At 41.5% G+C, this 23,330-nt stretch overlaps 1 protein-coding gene and 1 non-coding gene across 3 annotated transcripts in view; both read left to right on the forward strand.

Annotated features, from left to right (window-relative positions):
* The window catches only part of ZBTB7C (zinc finger and BTB domain containing 7C), a 379,305-nt gene that overhangs the window by 32,359 nt on the left and 323,616 nt on the right, over positions 1-23,330 (forward strand). The window lies entirely within an intron of this gene.
* LOC132504574 (U6 spliceosomal RNA) lies at positions 16,244-16,350 on the forward strand. Its single transcript, XR_009534960.1, has one exon. It is a non-coding gene; the product is annotated as a U6 spliceosomal RNA (small nuclear RNA).

The raw sequence follows: 23,330 nt of genomic DNA on the forward strand, positions 1-23,330 counted from the left end.
GGAATAAAATGTCTTCTAAATGTATATGAGGTCTGCTGCAACTCACCTCAACTGTGCGGTCATTGTAGCAACCCCATTCAGCCAGGGACGTGCATGCATTTGATACGGTGGCTGGGGTGAGGTTGTATCCGACACTGTGACTTATCATCCAATACTGCCTTCTGCCACGTCTTCTCCAATTCCTTTCCCAGCTTCCTGACCACACCCTCTGGTTTCCAGCAGCTTCTCTTCTGGGGATGTGGTGACAGGATGCAGGGACGGTGCTCCTTTTCCTACTTTGTTAAAGACTCACCCAGTGGGTTTTCAACCCCCTGTTCCCAGTGTGTGGGGGCTCCAGGGGCAGTCTGGCTAGTTCCAGTGCAGGTGATGTGTCTTTATTTTTTTTTAATAATTAAATGTATTTATTTATTTTTGGCTGCGTTGTGTCTTCGTTGCTGTGCGCGGGCTTTCTCTAGTGCGGCGAGTGGGGGCTGCTCTTGGTTGTGGTGCCTGGGCTTCTCATTGCAGTGGCTTCTCTTGTTGCGGATCACGGGCTCTAGGCACGTGGGCTCAGTAGTTGTGGCTCGTGGGCTCTAGAGCGCAGGCTCAGTAGCTGTGGCGCACGGGCTTAGTTGCTCCATGGCATGTGGGATCTTCCCGGACCAGGGCTTGAACCCGTGTCCCCTGCATTGGCAGGTGGATTCTTAACCACTGTGCCACCAGGGGAGCCCTCTCCTAAATTATCATACTTATGTCCATATTTCTAAATAACATGCATAAATGGCCACTTCTTGATTTTTCACTTTTAGGCATTCTCTATTGGCTTCCTACTACTAGAAGGTGAAAATTTACCTCTTTTGCCACAGTTATCCTCCACCTGGTGCTACAATACGTAAATACATTCATCAATTGTGTTATTGTTCCCAACTGAATTACTGCCTCCCTGTAAATGGATAATATGTCTATTCACATTGTCATGTGACGATCATACCTGTGGAAGGAATAATACAATTGACATTGAGTTTGGCCGTATGATTAGCTTGGTCAATGGAATGTGAGTGGAAGTGATGTATTCCACTTCTGATCAGAAGTTTAAGAGACACTGCATGGTCTGCATGAGTTACTTATTTCCCTCTGCCAAGAAAATGGACATGTCCCCTTAAGGGGCTAATCCTTTAGCTTAGATCCTAGAATGAAGGAGACATATGGTGTAGTAATAGCTGACCCACAGCTATGCTACAATGTTACATGAGTGAGAACTTTTGTAAGCCATTGAGATTTATTTTATTACTGCAATATAACCTAGTAAAATCTGACACATCACCTCCCTATCTTACCAACATATTTATGTAGAAATATTGTGTTTACATTGTTATGATTGTGTACATGCTCTTTCCAGGTGAACCATCTAGTATCTCTGTGATGCTGTTCCTTTCTTGAATGACTCTTTGTTTTCCCTAAAGTTGATCATTGTATTATTTTTCATTTTCTTATGATTTCATGTTCTTATTACTAATTCAATCCCCTAATCCCTACCAATTGTTTAAATCTCTTCCCAAAATATTCAGATTTTATTTCATTCAGAAATCCCTCTTTGTATCTCTGAAGTGCTCCAATCTGGACTGATTGATCTCTATGCCTGGTTCATAGCTGTCATCTTCGGATCACCTTGAGATTCCCTTTGACTTTCTCTTGTGTTGGATTTTCTCTTTCCCATATTCCATGGCTTCCTGTTTCTTGGTTTACACCCCCGTATTGGCAGATCACATCTTCTAGTAGCTCCCTAAGAAGAGGTATGTGGGATATAAATTATTTGAAACTTTGTATGGCTGCAAGTATATTTATTCTATCATCATGCTTAATTACAGTTTGGCTGGGTATAGAATTCTAGTTTGGAAACCATTTTCCTTCAGAATATTGAAGGCATTTTCCAATTTTCTTTTAGATTTCACTGTTATTATTGAGAAGTCTGAAACTACTCTGATACCTGATCCTCTACATGCCCTGTTTTTTCTTTCTGGAAGGTTGTAGGGGTTTTTAAAAACAAACTTTTAATTTTAGAACAGTTTTAGATTTACAGAATGACTGTGAAGATAGTACAGCGAATTCCTATATACTCCATACTTAGTTGTCCTTATTTTGAACATCTTATATTAGTATGGTACATTTTTCCCTATAAATTAACCAATATGGATATATTGTCAGTTACTAAATTCCATTCTTCATTCAGATTTCCTTAGTTTTCTCCTAAAGTCCCTTCCTGTTCCAGGATCCCATACATGATACCACACTGCATTTAGTTGTTGTATCTACTTAGTTGCATTTCTGACAGTTTCTCAGACTTTCCTTGTTTTTGCTGACCTTGAGAGTTTTGAGGAGCACTGGTCATATATTTTTGTAGAATGTCCCTTAACTGGGATACACCTGAAGTTTTTCTCATCATTAGACTGGGGTAATATGTCTTGGGGAAGAAGATCACAGAGGTAAGTGCCACTGTCATCACATTAAATTAACGCTACATACTATCAACATGACTTATTGTTGATATTAACTTTGGCCATCTGACTTGAGACAGTGTTTGTCAGGTTTCTACACTTTAAAGTAACTCTCTTTTTTTTCTTCCTTTCCATAATTTTCTCTTTGAAAGAAAGTCACTATGTACCTCCCACACTTAAGAAATGGGGAGTTACATTCATAAATTATTTGGAATTCTTCCACATAGGAGATTCGTCTGTTCTTTCCCATTGATTTACTTAACCAATTATTTATTTATATTACTATGGACTCATTTTATACTTTGGGTTATGATCCAGTACTACTTTATCTATTTTGTTGCTTAAATTGTTCCAATTTTTGCCATTAGGAACTCTTTCTGTTGGCTTCTGTATTCTTCTGACATACCCCCATCACTCTGTATGTGTGTGTGTGTGTGTGTGTGTTAGCACTTTTTTTACTCTCTGGCACTACAAGATGCTCCAGGCTCATTTTGTGTATTTTCTGCCCCAGTCGTAGAACCAGCCACTTCTCCAAGAAGACCTAACTCCTTTTATTGAAGAATAGTATTGGAAACCAAGATCTGGGCACTGGTGTGCTCATTGCTCCTGGGGTGTCATTGCTTCTAGTCCTTCTCAGATGACAGAGCAAGGATATATATATATATGTGTGTATATATATATATATATATATATATATATATACACTAAACTGAGTATATATACGTATCTGTAAATATTTCTATATTAAGTAAACATGAGTTCATACTCATGTCTCCAATACTAATCTATTATCACATGGATTATTCTAGCTTTTGCTTATTTGTGATTATCTATTCCAATAGTGAGAAACCTGGCTCCTGGGACTTCCTTGATGGTCCAGTGGTTGGGACTTCACCTTCCAATGCAGGGGATGTGGGTTTGCTCCCTGGTTGGGAAGCTAGGATCCCACATGCCTCGTGGCCAAAAACCCAAAACATAAAGCAGAAGCAATATTGTAACAAATTCAATAAAGACTTTAAGAAATGGCCCACTAAAAAATGGTCCATATCAAAAAAAACCTTAAAAAAACCCAGAAACCTGGCTCCCATCATATGTCATTCATTTAATATTTAGTTCCTTAATACATGTGTAATAATTTCAGAGTTGTCAATCTATATTCTTGTGGGAAATGACTTTATCAACTAGAGTATAGTTCTTATGTATAGTTCCTTTTTCTTTTAGTCTTAGGTACTCTAAGGTTCTTTGGTCAGCACCTTATTCCCACTCTCTTCAGTGAACTTGTATATATAATACTTTTAGATTTTAGTGTCATATTCTGAATTCCATCCTGGGCTATCTCCACCTCCTAAATGATTAAAACATTTTCTCATGTGTTAAGTTTTCCTCTTTGTGCTGTAAAGTTCTATGAGTTTTGACAAATGCTTGATGTCTTGTATTCACCGTTACAGTATCGTACAGAAAAGTTTCACCATCCTAAATATCTCCTGTGTGTCATCTGTTTCCCTCACTCTCCCCTGACCCCTTGGTAACCACTGATCTTTTACTGTGTCTATAGTTTTGTCTTTTCCAGAATGTCCTATAATTGGAATCATACAATATATAGCTTTTTCAAATTGGCTTCTTTCATTTAGCAATATACATTTAAGATTCATCCATATCTTCTTGCGGCTTGGTAGCTCATTTCTTATTGGTGCTGAATAATACCTCATTCTATGGATGTACTACAGCTTGTTTATCTGTTCACTTATTGAAAGACATCTTGGTTGTTTCCAGTTTTTGGCAATTTGAATAACGCTGCCATAAACATTCACATACAGGTTTTTTATGTGGGCAAAAGTTTTCAGATCAGTTGGCTATATACCTAGGAGCACTATGGTTTGATTGTATGGTAAGACTATGTTTAATTTTGTTAAAAATTTGCCAAAATGTCTTCCAAAGTGACTATACTATCTTGTATTTTCTCCAGCAATGAATAAGAGTTCTTGGTTGCTCCACACTCTTGACAGCAGTCGGTATTGTCAGTTTTGGGGTTTTAGCCATTCTGTATTATGTAGTGATATTTCATTGTTGTTTCAATTTGCAACTTCCTAATCACAAATGCTGTTGAGCATCTTTTCATAAACTTATTTGCCCTCTGTATATCTTCTTTGGTGAGGTATCTGTTCAGATCTTTTGTCCATTTTTTAACTGGCTTGTTTGTTTCCTTATTGTTCAGTTTTCAGAGTTTTTTGTATATTTTGGATACAAGTCCTTTCTCAGATATATGTTTTGCAAATATTTTCTCCCTTGTCTGAGGAGACAGTGGGGGAAAGACAAGCAATCTGGGGCTTTTCTTTCATAGATCAGAAGTTTCTAAATGGAATAAAGCCCAAGTTAACAATTTTTCCTTTCAACTATCTGTGTTTTTCAAAACTTTTGCTATTGGTGTCATATTTTAAAACTCAACAGCAAACCCAAGTTCATGGAGATTTTTTACTATGTTTTCAACAAGAAGTTTTATAGTTTCACACTTTAAATTTAAGTCTATGATCAATTTTGATTTTTTATGTGAGGTGTAAATTCTATGTGTAACGAATATATATATACATATATATATATAATATATGTATACATATATACTTATATATATGTATACATATATATGTGTGTATATATATGTGTATATATATATATACACGTGTGTGTGTGTATATATATATATATATATATATATATATATATATGGTTGTAATCCAATTGTTATGGCATCATTTGTTGACAAGACTGCCCATTCTCGATTCAGTTGCCTTTGACATTCACAGAAAGATAGACAAAATGAAAAGGCAGAGGACTATGTACCAGATGAAGGAACAAGATAAAACACCAGGAAAACAACTAAATGAAGTGGAGATGGGACACCTTCCAGAAAAAGAATTCAGAATAATGATAGTGAAGGTGATCCAGGACCTCGGAAAAAGAATGGAGGCGAAGATTGAGAAAATGCAAGAAATGTTTAACAAAGACCTAGAAGAATTAAAGAACAAACAAACAGAGATGAACAATACAATAACTGAAATGAAAAATACACTAGAGGGAATCAATATTAGAATACCTGAGGCAGAAGAATGGATAAGTGACCTGGAAGACAGGATGGTGGAAATCACTGCCATGGAACAGAATAAAGAAAAAAGAATGAAAAGAAATGAAGACAGCCTAAGAGACATCTGGGATAACATTAAACACACCAACATTCACATTATAGTGGTCCCAGAAGGAGAAGAGAGAGAGAAAGGACCCGAGAAAATATTTGAAGAGATTATAGTCAAAAACTTCCCTAACATGGGAAAGGACATAGCCACCCAAGTCCAGGAAGCACAGAGTCCTAGGCAGGATAAACCCAAGGGAAACATGCCGAGACACATAGTAATCAAATTGACAGAAATTAAAGACAAAGAAAAATTATTAAAAGCAACAAGGGAAAAATGACAAATAACACACAAGGGAACTCCCATAAGGTTAACAGCTAATTTCTCAGCAGAAACTCTATAAGCCAGAAGGGAGTGGCATGATATATTTAAAGTGATGAAAGGGAAGAACCTACAACCAAGATTACTCTACCTGGCAAAGATCTCATTCAGATTTGATGGAGAAATCAAAACCTTTACAGACAAGCAAAAGCTAAGAGAATTCAGAACCACCAGATCAGCTCTACAACAAATGCTAAAGGAACTTCTCTAAGTGGGAAACACAAGAGAAGAAAAGGACCTACAAAAATAAACCCAAAACAATTAAGAGATCACTGAAGAAATCAAAGAGGAAATAAAAAAATACCTAGAGACAAAAGACAGTGAAAACACGATGATCCAAAACTTATGGGATGCAGCAAAAGCAGTTCTAAGAGGGAAGTTTATAGCAATACATTCCTACCTCAAGAAACAAGAAAAATCTCAAATAAACAATCTAGCCTTACACCTAAAGGAACTAGAGAAAGAAGAACAAACAAAACCCAAAGTTAGTAGAAGGAAAGAAATCATAAAGATCAGAACAGAAATAAATGAAATAGAAACAAAGGAAACAAAAGATCAATAAAACTAAAACCTCATTCTTTGGGAAGATAAATAAAATTGATAAACCTTTAATAAGTTGCCTTTTTTCCTTTGTCAAAGATCAGTTAACTACGTTTGTGTGGACCTTTTTCTGGGCTGTCTATTCTGTTTTATTCACCTATGTGTCTATTCTTTCACTTTCTTTTCACATCCTGTCTTGATTACTGTAGCCTTATAGTAAATTTGGAAATCAGGTATTGTGAGTTTTTCAATTTTGTTCTTCTTCTGTATTGTGTTGGTTACACTAGGTCTTTTGCTTTTCTGTATAAACTTTAGAATCAGTTCGTCAAGATCTCCAAAATAGCTTTCTGGAATTTTTATTGAGATTGTGTTGAGTCTATAGTCGGGAAGGACTAACATTTTAACATTGAGTCTTCTGACCCAGGAACATGTTTTGTTCTTGTTTTTGTTTTTTGCCTCAGTATTCTGAGATGTCATAACGATGTGTTTTGCCTTACAGTGGATCTATTTTTATCATTGTGCTCATATTTTTATCTAAGGGCCCACTTGGCTGGCCTTTTCAATCTATAACCTCTGGGGCCTTTAGTTCCAGGATATTTTCTTGATTTTGTAGATAATTTACTTTTCTTTTTTATGCCCTCCCCCCACACCCAGTTCCCTCTTTCTAAGCCTCTCATTTGGAGAGTAGAACTTCTGGACTGGATCTGTAGTTCTCTTAACTTTTCTCTTCTCTTTTCTCTTTGTCTTTTTGCTTTACTTTCTGGGAGGTTTTCTTAAGTTTACCTTCCAGCCCTCTATTGATATTTCATTTGTTATATTTTTAATTTATAAGAATTTTTTTGTTGTCATTCCCTTTTTATAGCATCCTGTTCTATGATTGCAATATTGTCTCCCTGAAGAAATTATGATCTATTTTTTTCAAGTTGTTTTCTTCCTGCACAGTCTCTGTTTCTTCCAAGTTGTTTGTTTTGGAGTCTGTTATTCAGTTTTGGATCTTTCTTCAGTTATCTGGTTATTTTTGTTTATCTGCACCTATTTAAGAGTACCAGTGCAAGTGGGATTTGATGACCATGGGCTTCACTGGAAGATAATCTGTCTGGGCCTTTCTCTTGTGCAGTCTTAAATGTTATAAAGTCTTTATTTTTATTTTTTTAATTGCAGTATAGTTGACATAAAATGTCATATTAATTTCAGTGTACCACATAGTGATTCATATGATACCTTATGAATACATTAGGAATCGATCACTACGATTAGTCTAGTAACTGTCTGTCACCACACAAAATTATTGCAATATTATTGACTATATTCCCTATGTGGTACATTACATTCCTGTGACTTATTATTTTATAACTGGAAGTCTGTACCTCTTAATCATCTTCACCTATTTCACCCAACCCTCACCCCCCTCTCTTCTGGTGACCAGCAGTTTGTTCTCTGTATCTATGGGTCTATTTCTGTTTTGTTTGTTTGTTTTGCTTTTTTAGATTCCACATATAAGTGAGATCATATGTTATTTTTCTCTGTTTGACTTATTTCACTTAGCATGATACCCTTTGTGTCCATCCATTTTGTCACAAGTGGGAACATTTCATTCTATTTTATGGATGTGTCATATTCCATTTTGTGTGTGTGTGTGTGTGTGTGTGTGTGTGTGTGTGTGTAATCATATCTTCTTTATCCATTCATCTATTGATGGACTCTTAGGTTGTTCCCTATCTTGGCTGTTGTAAATAATGCTGCAGTGAGCCTTGGGGTGCATGTATCTTTTTGAATTCGTGTTTTCATTTTCCTCAGATAAATACCCAGATGTGAAATTGCAGGATCATACAGTGGTTCTATTTTTAATTTTTTGAGGAACCTCCATGCTGTTTGTATAGTGGCTGTACCAACTGATATTCCCACCAACATTACACAAGGGTTCTCTTTTCTCCACATCCTTGGCAGCACTTATTGTCTTTTTGATGCTAGCCATTCTGACAGGTGTGAGGTGATATCTCATTGTGGTTTTGTTTTGCATTTCCCTGATGATTAGTGATGTTGAGCATCTTTTCATGTGTCTGTTGGCCATCTCTATGTCTTTGGAGAAATGTCTATTGAGGTCCTCTGCCCATTTCTTAATCAGATTGTTTGTTTTTTTGATATTGAGTTGTGTGAGATGAAGTCTTTCTTAAATCATGAAGTCTTTCTTCACAGTCAAGTTGGGGTCCTCAGAGAAGGCTCATCTTGTCTCTTGCCTGGAGAGTAACATCCTGAGGTTGGTGCTCTGAGTACCCAGTGGAAGAGGAGTCTCGCCTCAGTAACCAGAATTCAGCTAGATGATCTTTAATCCCCCTGTTTTCAGCAAGGTAGGTCTCTCCTCAATTCCTCCTGGTGTCTCCCAGTCCAGAAAGCCTCTATTTATTTAACAATAAACCTCCCTCTTCTGCTGTGCTGGGCAAGGGGCCATTCATTACTAGTCAGGGAAAGAACCTGGGACTCTAACTGCTTCCTAAACAGGTTGCCAACCAACCTTCCTTGTTTCATCCCTCCCTTCTTCTCTCTTGCTTTCAAGAGGGATTGGTACCACCAATTTCTGAGCTGTTAAGGGGTTTTGCAGTATAAATCGGGTTGGTTCTCAACTTCCCCCGCTGCTGGCTTAGAATTCAGCTTTTAGGGGTTCCTGGGCCATTCACCACTTGTCCATCTGATTTCCAGCTTCAAAAATTCTGTTACTTTTATCTCCTCTCTGGTTCTTCCCATTTTTGTCTATTTATACTTACTTTTTAAAAAGCTGTCATTCCAGTAGGGTTTGGGGAGGAAGCAGAAGTAGATGCATATGTCTAACGAGCCATATTTACCTGGTAAGGCTGACATTCAAGCCCAGCATCTGTTCTGATTTGGCTGGGATTGGACCTTAGCGTGTGTTAAAGATTTTGAATATTACCCCTGTTCAGACATGATTTCTCCTATTCATCCTTTAGGATGAGTTCAGGTGTTACCCTTGTGCACTGCTTTATTGTGTTCTTCCCTCCCCCCATCTCCCTCCCCCAACAAGAAGACTTGGCCACCTCTCCCCTTGAGATCACATAGACTTTGCATTCACCGCTCTCACTGCATATACTGATGATAATTTGTACAATTGCCTCGCCCTCTTAGACCAGAAGTTTGGCGGTGGGTGGCGGGCACCTCTTGTTTGTCTTTAGATCTCCACCACCGACCCAATGCTCAGACATTAGTAGACTTACTAAATGTTTGCTGCATGAATAAAAGCAAAACCAGGTGCTTTGTGGGATGATGCTTTGGGGGTAGGCTCGCCTGGAGGCATTCCCCCCATCCCCTGTGACCTGCATGCTGCGCTGGAGTGGGAACCCAGGTTGGGTCCCTGAGGGCTTGATCTCAGCCTTCTTTCAGCCCCTGGATTCTTTCTAGGAGCTTTTTTCTCGGCACTGACCGTTTTCCTGAAGACTTTGTCTATGTGCCTAAGTTTGCGATTAGAAGTATTGAGAACGCAGTGGGGATGGGAGGTGTCGGTACGTAACGATCTCTACCCTCTTCGGTGTTCCTGTGCACCAAAGACAGGGCCGTGCTGGGTGGGGGACTGGTGCAAAGCCACGGGGGAGGTGTCATCATTCTGTAATTGACACGCAGGGCAGCTCTCTTCCCTGAGGCAGGCCCAGAGCGTTAGCAGAATGACAGCAGCATTTACAGAGCCCAGCCACCTTGCTGGACAGGTCTCACAGTGACACAAAGGCAGGGAGTGAAGCTGAGAGGGGTCTACACCCCAAACTGCAGATGTACTACTGAGTGACAGCCTCTGGGGCTGCAGGCCCTTGGCTCTATCCTCCTCCCCAGGCACCAGGCTGTTCTTCTGGCCCTCACAGGGCTGGGGGGATCCAGAATGTCACAGCTGACTGACAGCCCTGCTTCTAGCGATGGGGCCTGGCCTTGGGCTGATTTCAGGCAACCAGGGGCCTTTCCTCGGCCTCAGACATCGTGCCCCCAAATGGCAATTAACCAAGTGCAGCTGACTCACTTGGGACGCCAGAGTTTTGCAAATGAAATGACTTTTCAGTCACACCTGTGTCGTGTGACTGGCGAGGCCTGGGAAGCCCTTCCCTCCAAATCATCATCTGCTCATGTACTCTGGGGGTCTTTTGATGCCTAACTTAGAAGTGGGGAACCAAAAGATGATTTCTTTGGGTCAAGACATTATCCTCTTTAAAATACAAGTAGCCTTAAGAAGAGCACATTGAACCGGTATTCATCACTGAAAACTTAATATGGATGAATTCAACGTACTCATTAAACTGCTAGAAGTACAAAGAGTTCTTATACTGCCTCTCCTTCAGGGCTTCTCAAAGTGTGCTTCTTGGACCAGCAACATCAACACCACCAGAGAACTCGTTAGAAATGCAGACTGTCCAGTCCCACCCCAGAACTGCAGAATCAGAAACTCTGGGGATAGGGCCCAGTCATCTGTGTTTTACAAACCCTCCAAGTGATTCTGATGCACACCTCAGTCAGAGAAACACTGCTCTTCAAGATTAGGAAACTTTAAGAAAAGTCCAAGAAGGTGAGGGACTTGCCTGGGGTCACAAAGCTAATTGATGGCAGAGCTGTCATTTTCAAATGACAACTGGTTGCCGGGATCTGGGGAGGAATTATTAACATTTATGGAAGCCTCTCTCCGTGCAAGTCTCATAGCAGGAGTGTTATCTCACTAAATCCTCACCAGGATCCTGAAAACCGTCCCCAGTTTGTAGGGAAAGAAGTCGCGGCTCAGTGTAGTTGAATAACATGCCCGGATAGGGACACGATTTCAATCCTGATGTCTCTCTCTTTTATTCTTTTGTCTTCTTTGGCAACTACATGTGTTGTGTGTGTGCATGTGCTCCCGAGTAGACCGTGGAGAGTTGCTATTCAGACCCTGCTGGTAGGGGTGGGGCACTCTAAGGGGTCCTGTTGGCGTTCTGAGGGCACTCCTCTTGGGGGGTGCTTTCCCACTTACTTTCTTCCCAGCTTTGTTTCTGGTTGGGTCCTGACTCCAGTCTGGAGGGACAGAATGAGAGACACCCCCGCTGCCCCTGGCCTTTCTGCCCACTATACTTCCAGCTTGGCCTGGGAATTGGATTTCCTAGTTGATCTCATGCTTCTAAGTGTCCTTGCTGTTCAAGGAAAGCCAGAGCCTTACTGACTGTGGCCAGCACACCAGTCAGGAGCGACTTGGGGTGGGGGAAGGAGTTCCCTCATATCTGGGATGGGAAGCAGGGCTCCTTGGGAGCCCGAGGGCACAAAAGACTCTGAGTCGGGGGGTGGGAGGGGGAGCACAGGCAAAGCCAAACAGAAGAGGAAATTAAAGAGGCTCGAGTCTCCCGCCAGCTTCCTTTGCTGCATTTTTGGCAGGGATCGGCAAAGCTGGCCCGTCTGTAACTTTCCAGTCTGTCTGCTCATTGTCTCACTCAGAAATGCCAGATAAAAGAGACCATGGAATGAGGAGTGAGGAGCTCGGGTCCCACCCTCAGGATATTCCACCAACATTAACTCTCTTTCAGGCCTGCACCGTCTGTGCCATCTGCCGGGGTCTAGCCGTTTTCACATCTCTCGCCTCTGCGATGTGATGGGTGGGTTGGGAGGGGGTGCAGGGAAGACGTGTCTCCAGAGAACTCCTCACCACTGGCCGGATATCTGTCGCGCTGCCTGTCTCGAGCCTGAAGTCCCTCCGTGAGCACCATTCCATTGAGTTTCCTGTGGTCTCATATTAAAGTAGAATGCCAGAGGAAGGATAACACCTAATACCTTGCTGGTGAATGACTCACCAGGTTCTAGTTAAATGGGTAGGGGGTTCAGGGGAAATGGGCCCGTTGCTCTGAGTGGAGGCTTCTGGGAAAGAGCGGGACTACAGCAAGAGCAGATAGGATGGCAGAGACATCGTAAGCTTGTGCTGGAAGGGACCCCACAGATGCCAGAGAAGGGACTGCCTTGCCCAGGGACACTGAGCCAGTGGGGGACAGAGCCAGACAGACCTGGCCTGTTAGAACTCTTTCAAGAGCCCAGTGTAATTATGGGTCATCTTATCCCTCATCTCAAGCCTCCTCTTTTCGTGAAGAGGTCCTACAACTTGGTTGAATCTCTCCTTCAAGAAGAGGTGACTTTCTGCAGAAAGTTTAAAGGAGGCTCTATTTATGTGGTCCTTAAACATCTTCTGAAGGTCTCCTGGGCACAGATGCTAAGGCAGGCTCTGGGAAGACAAGGATGGGGAAAACACTCTCCTTTTTCTTGTGGAGCTCACAGTCGAGGAGGCAACGCACAAGGTAAAGCACAAGAGCTAAGATACAGTGTGAGCAAGGGCTCTCTGGGGGCTGGAGAGGGGGATGCCACTGGTCAGGAAGAAGCTGCCCCCAGCTCTTCTATGGAAAGTCAGGGTTGGGGATGCTGGAGCTGGAAACTGAAGAATGAGTTTGCTAAGCATATCGAGGAGGTGGGAGTGGGGGGAGGTATGGGCATTCCACATAGAGGAGACGTCTCAGGTGGGAGGGGGCGTAGCCCTTCCAGAACCTGTAAATATGGTTGAATCACGATTATTGAAAGAGTGTGTTTAGGGGAGGGCCAAGAGACAGTCCAGAATGGGGGGGCTGGGCCAGGCCATAAAAGCCATTGAGAATGGCTACACTAAAGGGTTTGGACTTACCTCCTGAGGGCAGTGGGGAGCCACTGAAAAGTTTTATTAGTCAATCAATGCTAACTGTCCAATAAGCAACCCCTAACATGTTAATGGCTTAACCTCAAAGGTTCAATTCTACTCCAGTGAAGTCTGCTGAGACCTCCAGAGTCTGCAGTGGGAGGGGAGAGAAAGACAGAGAAAGCATACCAGCTCTTAGCGCCCTCAGCCTGGAAGTGGCACATATAGTTCTATTCGTAGTCTGTCGGCCAGAAACAGCCACATGGCCCCAGCCTACTCGCAAAGGAGGCTGGGAAGTGTCGGGTGGCACAGGTGTGCCTGGAGGGCACGAACAGCTGCCACAGGAGACTTTAGTCAGGAGAGTGCCGTGGTCTGATGTGTGATTTGGGATGTTCACTCTGGCAGCGGACTGAGGAGGGGGTTAAAGGGCTGCAAGTGTGGAGACAGAGGCCGGACAGGAGGCTCTTCCAATTGTCTGGTGACAGAGCTCTCCCTGCTCCCCAGGTCTCTGCAGACTGCAGCGGGGTGAGCCTTCAGGGAGGGAAGGTGGGTGGAGACTGCCATGAGGGAGGCAGACGGCTCAGGGACGATGGGAGGTCAGTGATGGGCCTGTTGACGGGTGTACTGGGCAGCCACACATAGGGCTGCAGGGCTCGCAGTGGGCCTGACTGAGCTGGGGGTGTTATTGGCCTCTTCAGAGTTCAGGGCCTCCCTGAGCGTGAGCTGTGCTGAGGCGGGCCTCCTGCCTTTTACCCCGTGTTCTCGGTGCTCCGGAGGTCCTCACTTACCATTTGGAGCGAGTGAGCACGCGGTAAATGAAACCATGGGTGGAGTGAAGGGGCTTGGAGGAAGGCGGGAGCTGGATGGAAGCATCCCTGGGAAAGAGGAGCCTTGAATGGCCAGTCTTCCAAGGTAATAGCACTTCTCTAGTGTTCCAAAGCTTCATTGCCACCTGTTTGTAGCTCTGCGGAGTAATGCAGGCTGCCACTTCAGAAGGACTGTCAGGTACTTTCAGAGGAAGCATTTGCTCATGAACTTCTGCACAGCTGTGCTCATTTTAACCCAGTGACTGGCTGTGTCCCCACTGCCATCTTCCACTGGTAATACTGTGGGGACGGCAGGCCTCCTGCCCAGCCTTCGCTCTCCTGGTTGCCCTATCTGATGTCAGGCTCTCATGCCAACCTAAGGAACAGATGTCCCAAAGCTGGCAGCGGGGGGAAAGAGACCTGAGTTCTGGTTTAAACTAGGCTGCTAACTTTCTGGATGATCTTACAAAGTCATCCTGTATTTCTGGGCTTGAGTCTCTTCTGTTGGGTGGGTGTGGGGATTTTAAATGAGAGGTCTTCAAGCTCTGACATTTCTAGCTCCACAGGATAGACACTGAATATCCTAAGGGCCCAGCAATTTTCAGAACACTGCTTTTTCAGCTAGAGGCAGGAATACCGGGAGGCATATTGGGAGTTTCCAGAGGTGGTCTGGGCGTGGCAGAGCTCACCGATTTTTCCTGGGGCTGCAGAAAATGGGGGGTGTGGGTCTCAAGTGTGGGCCTCTTCCTTCTCCTGCCTTTGGGAAATGAACCCCTTTGAGAAATGGGTGACAGCCACAGACCATCTCTCCGGAAAAGCATGTGGCATGCACAGAACGATGTACCAGATGCACACCCTCTTTTACGTTTAATTTCAGGGGCCCATGGCCTCCCTAGAATGCAGCTGGGCTGTCTGCCTGCTTTTCTCTCCCTAGTGGGTTCTGGGTTCCTCTTACAAATCCAGTTCTTGCTCCTGAGTCAAGTTGTGGAAGAGCTTCAGGAGCCAAAGGAAAGTCCTCAGAGGTGTTTGCTTTGACCTCACAAGGGATTGGATGAGACCTCTCTAAAGAGAGGCAGAAAATCAGTGCAAATTTATATGGTGACAGCTGAAGGCACTTGGTAGGTGGGGTTTGTGTGTGCTTGTCTGAGAGAGAAAGTTGGGGGGCAATGTGGGTGTATTGGCACTCTTACCTTGATAACATGTCTTCTGGGAGGGATTCTCTACTTCTTTGTAATTAAGCTTTTTATTTTGAGATAATTAGAGATTCTCATGCAGTTATAAAAAATAATACAGAGGAATCGCTTGTACCCTTAACCTAGTTTTCCCCTTTGGCAATATCTTGCAAAATTATAATACAGTATCACAGTTAGGATATTGATATTGGTACAGTCAAGATGCAGAATATTTCCAACACTGCATGGATCTCTCCTGTAGCCCTTCTACCGCCATGGCCACTTCCCTTCTCTGCTCTCATTCTCTACTTAACCTCTGAAAACTAATAACCTGTTCTTCATTTCCATAATTTTATCATTTCAAGACTGTTATATCAATGCAATAATACAGTATATGTGTAACTTTCTGGGATTGGCTTTCTTCACTCAGTGTAATTCCCTGGAGATTCATCCAGGTTGATACATTTACCAGTAGTTTGTTCCCTTTTATTGCTGAGTAGTGTTCCACAGTATGGATGGACCACAGTTAGTTGAACCATTTATGCATTCAAGGGCATCTGGATTCCTCTTTGACTCATTGATTATTTAGAAGTATGTTGATTTGTTTCTGAGTGTTTAGAGGTTTTCCTGTTATCTTGCTGTTATTGATTTCTAGTTTGATTCCTTTGAGGTCGGAGAGCACACTGTATATGAAATAGAGAATGAATTCCGTATGAAAATTCAAGTCTTTTGAATTCACTGAGATTTGTTTTATGGCCCAGTCTATCTTGGCATATGCTCTGTGGGCACTTGAGAAGAATGTACATTCTGCTGTTGTTGGGTGGAGTGTTTTGTAAATGTTGGTTAGATTCTGTTGGCTGATGGTGTTGTTGAGTTATTCTGTATCCTTGCTGATTGCCTAGTTATTTTATTAATTTTGAGAGAGGAGTGTTGAAGTCTGCAAATATAGTTGTGAATTTATGTATTTTTCTTTTCAGTTCTATCAGGTTTCGCGTCACATATTTTGTATCTCTGTTGTTTGGTGCATGTGAATTTAGGATTTCTTGGTGGATTAATCCTTCATCATTATATAATATTCCTCTCTGTGCTCACTTCAGCAGCACATATACTAAAATTGGAACAATACAGAGAAGATTAGCATGGCCCCTGTGCAAGGACGACACACAAATTCATGAAGCGTTCCGTATTTTTGTTAAAATGGTTGTGGTCATTGTATCTATCTCGAATAGTGTCAACAATAAAAATAAAATTAAAAAAATATTCCTCTCTGACTGGTAATTTTTTCCCCCTGAAGTCTAATTTATCTCATATTGATATAACCATTTTTGCTTTCTTGTGATTAATGTTTACATGATATATATATTTTTGTCTTTTACATTCAACCTGCCTATATCATTTTACTTGAAATGAATTTCTTATGAACAGAATAGTGGGTCATGTTTCTAAATGATATTTTTATTTATTTATTTATTTATAGATAAATAACAAGGATTTACTGTATAGTACAGAGAACTATATTCAATATCCAATAATAATCTATAATGGAAAAGAATCTGAAAAAAAAAATATGTTTAACTGAACCATGTTGCTGTACACCTGAAACTAAGACAATATTGTAAATCAACTATACTTCAATTTAAAAAAAATAAAGAAAGAGAAAATCATCACCAAAAACCAGAAAGTCAGTCTTAATCATGTGCATTTCTAACTTATGTGGACTGACCAGATCAAAGATAATTTAGAATATCAATGGCCATTACAGGGAACATTTGAAATCCCCAAACTTAATTTCCTTAAAACTGAATTGGGCTACAATAGCTCAAAAACTTCCAGAAAAGAGTTCAATACTTATTTCTATTGGTAGTTTGAGGCTTCCCTATGTTATCAGGAGTCTAAAATTGCCTCACTGAAAAATAAGATTTTAAGATTAATGGGGCAAACAAATTATTAAAGAAAGATAAAATGGCTCCCAAAGCCTTAGGCTCTTCTTCTTGGCTTCTTTGTCTCAGATTCCTCTTTGGCACCATCTTGTCTCTCTCTTTGGCTCCTCATGTCCAGACTCCACCTCCACCACCATCATCCTTATTCCCTTCTACACTTCCTATGCCTCTTCTATACCCTCAATTCTCCCATATTAACTTTCTCGCCGAACTTTCCCTTTTCTCTAAAACCCTCCCCACTCTTTTCCTCTGAACTTGTCAGAAGCTTTCCTTTCAAAATTGAGCCTTCTGAGGGTCCAGAGGATAAACTTTTAATTCCTTGGACCAAAGGTGAACAGTGAGCCATTGTTAAAGATTTTTTCAAAGTAACTAAAGTTTCTCACAAATTTGCTGAGGAATTCAAACTTATCAACCTGGTTTCTCTGACTTATATCAGCTAGTTCATATGCTTGTCAGGGAATGCCAGGCCCAGCATTGGGTGAAAAACACAAATTGGGAAAATACTGAAAGGTCTCTAGCATTGTAAAGGGGAGACCAACCTGCTAATTTATCATATGATCAGGCTTGGGCAATAGCCAAGTGACTTCATCAAGCATAAATTGATATTTTTAGATTATTCACATTTAATGTAATTATTGATATTTAAGGGCCTCAGTATGCAATTTTATTTTTATATTTTCTGTTTGTTGTCTCTTTCATTTCTGTTTTCTTTTTCCTGCTTTCTTGTGTGCCACCTAAACATTTTAAAGAATTCCACTTTGACTTATCTATGGTATTTTTCAGTTTATATTTTTCGTATTTTTTTAAGTGATGTGTACATTATGTGTACATGACTTAACACAGTCTACTGGTGTCATCATTTTACCAATTCAGGTGAAATATAGAAACCTTACCTCCTTTTATGTCTTTTTACCCTTTATAATTTACATTATAATGTAATTGTCTTAAATATTTCCTCTACATTTAAAACCACATCAGACAATGTTATAATTTTTGCTTCAACTGTCAAATATCATTTAGAAATTTAAGAGGAGAAATAAGTCAGTTGTATTTACCTACACTTTTGCTTAAGTGTATTTCTTCCTTCCTGATGTTCCAAGGTTTCTTCAGTTGTTTCTTTTCTTTTCTTTTTTTTCCTAAAGAACTTCTTTTAGCCACTCTTGGGGGTAAGTCTGTTGGCAACAAATTCTCTTAGTTTTCCTTCATCTGAGAATGACTTGATTTCCCCTTCATCCCTGAAGGATATTTTCACTGGATACAGTATAAGATTCTCGGTTGATAGTTCTTTTCACACGTGAAAAATGTTGTGCTACATCTTTTTGGTCTCCATGGTTTCTGATGAGAAATCTGCTGTCGTTCTAATTGTTTTACCCATATCGGTAGGTGTCATTTCTCTAGAACTGTTTTCAAGATTTTTTTCTATGTCTTTAGTTCTTGACTATGATGTGTCTTGTGGATTTCTTTTAGTTTATTTTGTTTAAGATTCTCTCATCTTGAATCTGTAGGTTTGTGTCTTTTTCCAAATTTGAGAGGTTTTCAACTATTGAGCACTTTTTCAGTCCACCCTTTTTCTCCTCTCCTTTGAGACTCCAGTGACAAGAATGTGAGACTTTTTGTTGTATTACTATAGGTCCCTGAGGCTTTGTTTGTTTCAGTCTATTTTCTCTCTTTCTCAGTTTGGATAATTTTTATTGCTCTGTATTGCAGTTCATTGATTCTTTCCTCTGTTCTCTCCATTCTGCTGTTGAACCCATCCATTGAATTTGGTATTTCAGTTAATATATTTTTCATTTCTAAAGTGTCCATTGGTTCTTCTTTATAGCTTATATTTCCATTTTAGACTTTGCATTGGTTTCAAACATGTTCATAGTTGCTTGTTGAAACATTTTTATGATGGTTGCTTTAATATCTCTGTCAGATAATTCTAACATCTCTGTCATCTTGGAGTTGGCATTTACTGACTATTTTTTTTCATTCAGTTTAAGGTTTTCCTGGTTCTTTAAGATAAGTGATTTTTTTATTGAAACGTGGACATTTTGGGTAATATGTTTTGAGACTCTAGATCTTACTTAAAACTTCCACTTTGCCTGGCTTTTTTTTTTCAACATGCTCCAGAGGGGAGTCTGGGGGCACTGCTTTATTACTGCCAGGTGGGGTTGAAGTCCAGTTGTCCCACTCGGCCTCTACAAATTCCTTTCTGGTTAGGAGGGGTTGGAATGCTTAGTTACTGGTCCCCTTGTGACCTCCACTGACACCACAGGGGTTGAGGGTGGCCTCTTTACTGCTGAGCAGTAGTAAAAACCCTGACTCTCCACTAGGCCTCCTCTAACACCACTCTAGTGGAGAGGGGTTAGGGTGACTCATTACTGCTGGGTGGGAGTGGGAGTCAAGGCTGCACTGGGCCTTTGCTAGCATGGATGGGAGTGGGACCACAGTTTTTTTTTTTTTTTTTTTTTTTTTGGCAGTGTTTGACTGGATTAGAGCAGTCGTTGTATAGAAGTTTGTCTTTCTAGGCTTCCCCTCTCCTAGTCTTTTGGCTAGAAAGAGCAGGCTGTTGTTGGGGAATTTTTTGTCTGTGCCTATTGATATTTTCAGGTTGCCATCTTCTTCAGCTCCAAATCTGGGATATATGAGGCCAAAAGAAAACCCACCATCCAGAAACTTCACCATCCTATCTTCCTCAGGTCCCAAGGTCCCTAGCTAGTTGCTTTTCTTTACCTTTCAGATTCACATGATGTTTGTTTTATGTATAATATCCAGGGTTTTGTACTTAGGGGGAGGCATAGGGCAAAGTGTGTCTATTCCATCTTCCCAGAAGTGGAAATCCTCTCTACTTCTTTTTCTTTACTACTTTTTAGCAATATTGAGAATGTAGTACATGTATTTGGGAAAGTTTTAAACAGTACAAAAGAGATACATGAAAATTTCCCTTTCAAGTCCTGTGTCTGGAGTGGCCACGTGGTGCTTCTACCAGTGGCAGTCACTGTTACCAGTGCTTGTGCGTCCTTTTCAAGAGAGTCTGTGTGTGTGTGTGTGTGTGTGTGTGTGTGTGTGTGTGAGAGAGAGAGAGAGAGAGAGAGAGAGAGAGAGAGAGAGAGAGAGACTTTCTATACTTGGTAGTGGCACCAACTTAAACTCCATTAACCATGGATGAGAGCGGTTATACACACTCTGGTTCAGCAGCATTGTGTATATTTAAGCATATTTGCCAACCTAATATATGAAAAACTGGATTGTATTATAGTTTTACTTTGCATTTCCTGCCATGTGTGAGGATGAGCATCATTTCTGATGTATAAAATCCATTTGTGTTTCCTGCTTTGTGGTCTGACAATTTAATTTATTCTCTATTGTACATTTCTCTATTGGGTTGTTGGCATTTCTTATAGACTTGCACAGGTATGCACGTGCACATTATTTTTGTAGCAAGGAAATGTGCCCTATGCCTGTCATATATGTCGCCAATATTTTGTTCCTATTTTTTCCGTTTTCTTTTGACTGTTGTATTTTATGGTAATCGATATTTAAAAAATTTTGAACTCAGATGTAGCCTTTTTAAAAATGACATCTGAATTTGGGTCATGTTTTGAAAGTTCTTCCTAGTTCAAGATTATTACAAATATTCTCCCACATTTTTCTTCTAGATCTTTTCACAGTTGCATCTTTTGTTTAGGTCTTTGGTACATGTGATCCAAAATTTTTTTAGATCCTTCCTGAATTGTCTCAACACAATTACTTGAAAGGTCTGTCTTGTCCCCAGTGGTTTGAAATGCCACCTTGACTTATTGTGGGTCTTCTCCGTGTAGGTGCTTATCTGCTTTGTCAGCAAATTACCAATGGCAGCTGGTGGCCTGGGGAGGCTGTGCTGAGGTGATCTCAGAGCCATCTACAAGGAAAGAAGCACTTTTGGAGAGGGATAAGGAGCAAGGGTGGCTGATTCTCCCCACCTTGGACTGCTCTGTTTTGGGCTCATGAAAATGGGCTGAGCCTGTTTCAGGGACGTTTTCCAACCATCTTGCCCCCTGATGGTAAGAGGCCCCTCTGTCTGCTCCTCTTGTAAATCACAGGTCCTGCTCTTTTCTTAAATAGCTCCTACATCCACCCCTCATCCCTATTCCCCTCTTCTGTCCTTGACACCTCTTCACTTCAGGCCTTTACTATTATGGCCTAGTTTTTGAGTACCCTCCTAAATGTTTGTTTTAGCTATCTCTTGCTACCAAGCAAATCAACACAAATTTAGTTGCTTGAAACAACACACCTTTATTATCTCATAGACTTATTATTGCTGTGGACCACGAGTCCTGGCACATCTTAGCTAAGTCCTGGCCTTCAGGGCTCTCATGAAGCTACAGTCAAGCTGTCATCCAGGGCTGGGTTCTCATCAGGAGGCTCAAGTGGGGAAGGATCCATTTCCTTTTTCATGTGGTTGTTGTGGCTGTGGGATTCATGGAAGCTTGCTTCATCAAAGCCAGAAAGGGAGAAAGAGTGTCTCTAGTGCCCAGCTACTAGCAAAATAGAGCAAAATAATGTAACGTGATTGCAAGAATGACATCCCATCATCTTTGCCGTATTGTACTGGTTAGAAGTCATACCACATTCAAAGGTATGATCACCTGGGGGCAGGTCTCGTGGGATGCCCTTGGAATCGGTCCTCCACATGGGTTGTTTTCTACTCTAGTCCACACTTCACTGTGGAGCCAGATTAATTTTCTTAAAGCACATCCCTGACCTTACTAGTCTTCTACTCAAAAGTCTGCATTAGTTAAATTTCATATAAAATGTTCTTATATTAGCATTTAAGGCTTTCTCCAGGAGCTGCCTGGCCGTTATCTGTCAAAATTGCCAAAGCCTTTGACCCAGACTATATCCCAGATCTCGACTCCCACATGAGTGAAATAATGAATGCACAAATGTAAGCACTGCAGAATCGTTTGAAATAACCGAAGATTGGAAACAACCCAAGTGGGAGGGGCTGGTTGAATACATTACTGTACATCCAATCAGTGGAATACTACACAGCCACGAGATGGACGAGGCAGCTCTTTATAAATTCATGTAGAGTGATCTACACCAGTGATTCTCAGAGTGTGGTTCCTTGACCAGCAGTTATCACCTGAGAACTTGTTGGAAAGAAACAAAGAAGAACTACAAAAACAACCCCCAAATAATTTACAAAATGTCAATAAGCATACACGTGTCAACAGTTACTTTAAATGTAAATTGAGTAAATGCCCCAATCAAAAAGCAGAGTGGCTGAATGGATACAAAAACAAGACCCCGGGCTTCCCTGGTGGCGCAGTGGTTGAGAGGTCGCCTGCCGATGCAGGGGACACGGATTCGTGCCCCGGTCTGGGAAGATCCCACATGCCACGGAGCGGCTGGGCCCGTGAGCCATGGCTGCTGAGCCTGTGCGTCCGGAACCTGTGCTCCGCAATGGGAGAGGTCACAACGGTGAGAGGCCCGCGTACCGCAAAAAAAAAAAAAAAAAAAAAAAAAACAAGACCCCTAGATATGCTGGGAAAGTGACTTTTCACTGTATATCCTTTTGTACCTTTTGAATTTGAACCATTTAATGTATTACTTATGTAAAATATTAAAATACAAAAGCCCCATCCGTCAGACATCATTAGCTTTCTCTCTCATCTCTCACGTGGCCTGTTCACACCAGTCAGACTTGCCTCTTCACTATCCCTTGGGTTAGGGTCGCATTTCCTGGCCATGGGCCATCGCTTACGTTCGTGCCCCCAACTGGAATTCCCTTTACTCTTCTCTGTATAATTAAAGCCAACTCAAAGGTCAGGCCCAGATGCCGCCTTCTTTGGGGATTTGCCTGACCCCCGCCCTGCAGGCAGGATTAACTGGAACTTCTCCTCGGCTTCTCCAGCCTGTGCCTTTCTTCTGCCCACTGCCTGGCTGTCTTCTTTAATAGATTGGCGGCTCTCTGCAGACAGGGACTCAGCCTCACACATCATTGTGACCTCAGCGCCCAGCATAGCCTGCCAGTTGATACCTAAGAATCTTTTAGTGAATAACTGAGTGAGCAAGTGAATGATGGACACAGAGATGGGGACATAGGGACACAGGGTGGGCTGGACAGTGAACAGACCTAAGAGTGGGAATTGTCAGAGAGGAGAAGAATGAATCTGGGCAGGAAAGTTGGGGAGAGGTTGCGGGGAGAATCTGCTGGTGGCTGGGCTTTCTACCGGCTTAGGTTGGGGGCTAAGCCATCAT

This window comes from Lagenorhynchus albirostris, chromosome 14 (assembly GCF_949774975.1).
Source record: "Lagenorhynchus albirostris chromosome 14, mLagAlb1.1, whole genome shotgun sequence".
Classification (NCBI taxonomy): Eukaryota; Metazoa; Chordata; class Mammalia; order Artiodactyla; family Delphinidae; genus Lagenorhynchus; species Lagenorhynchus albirostris.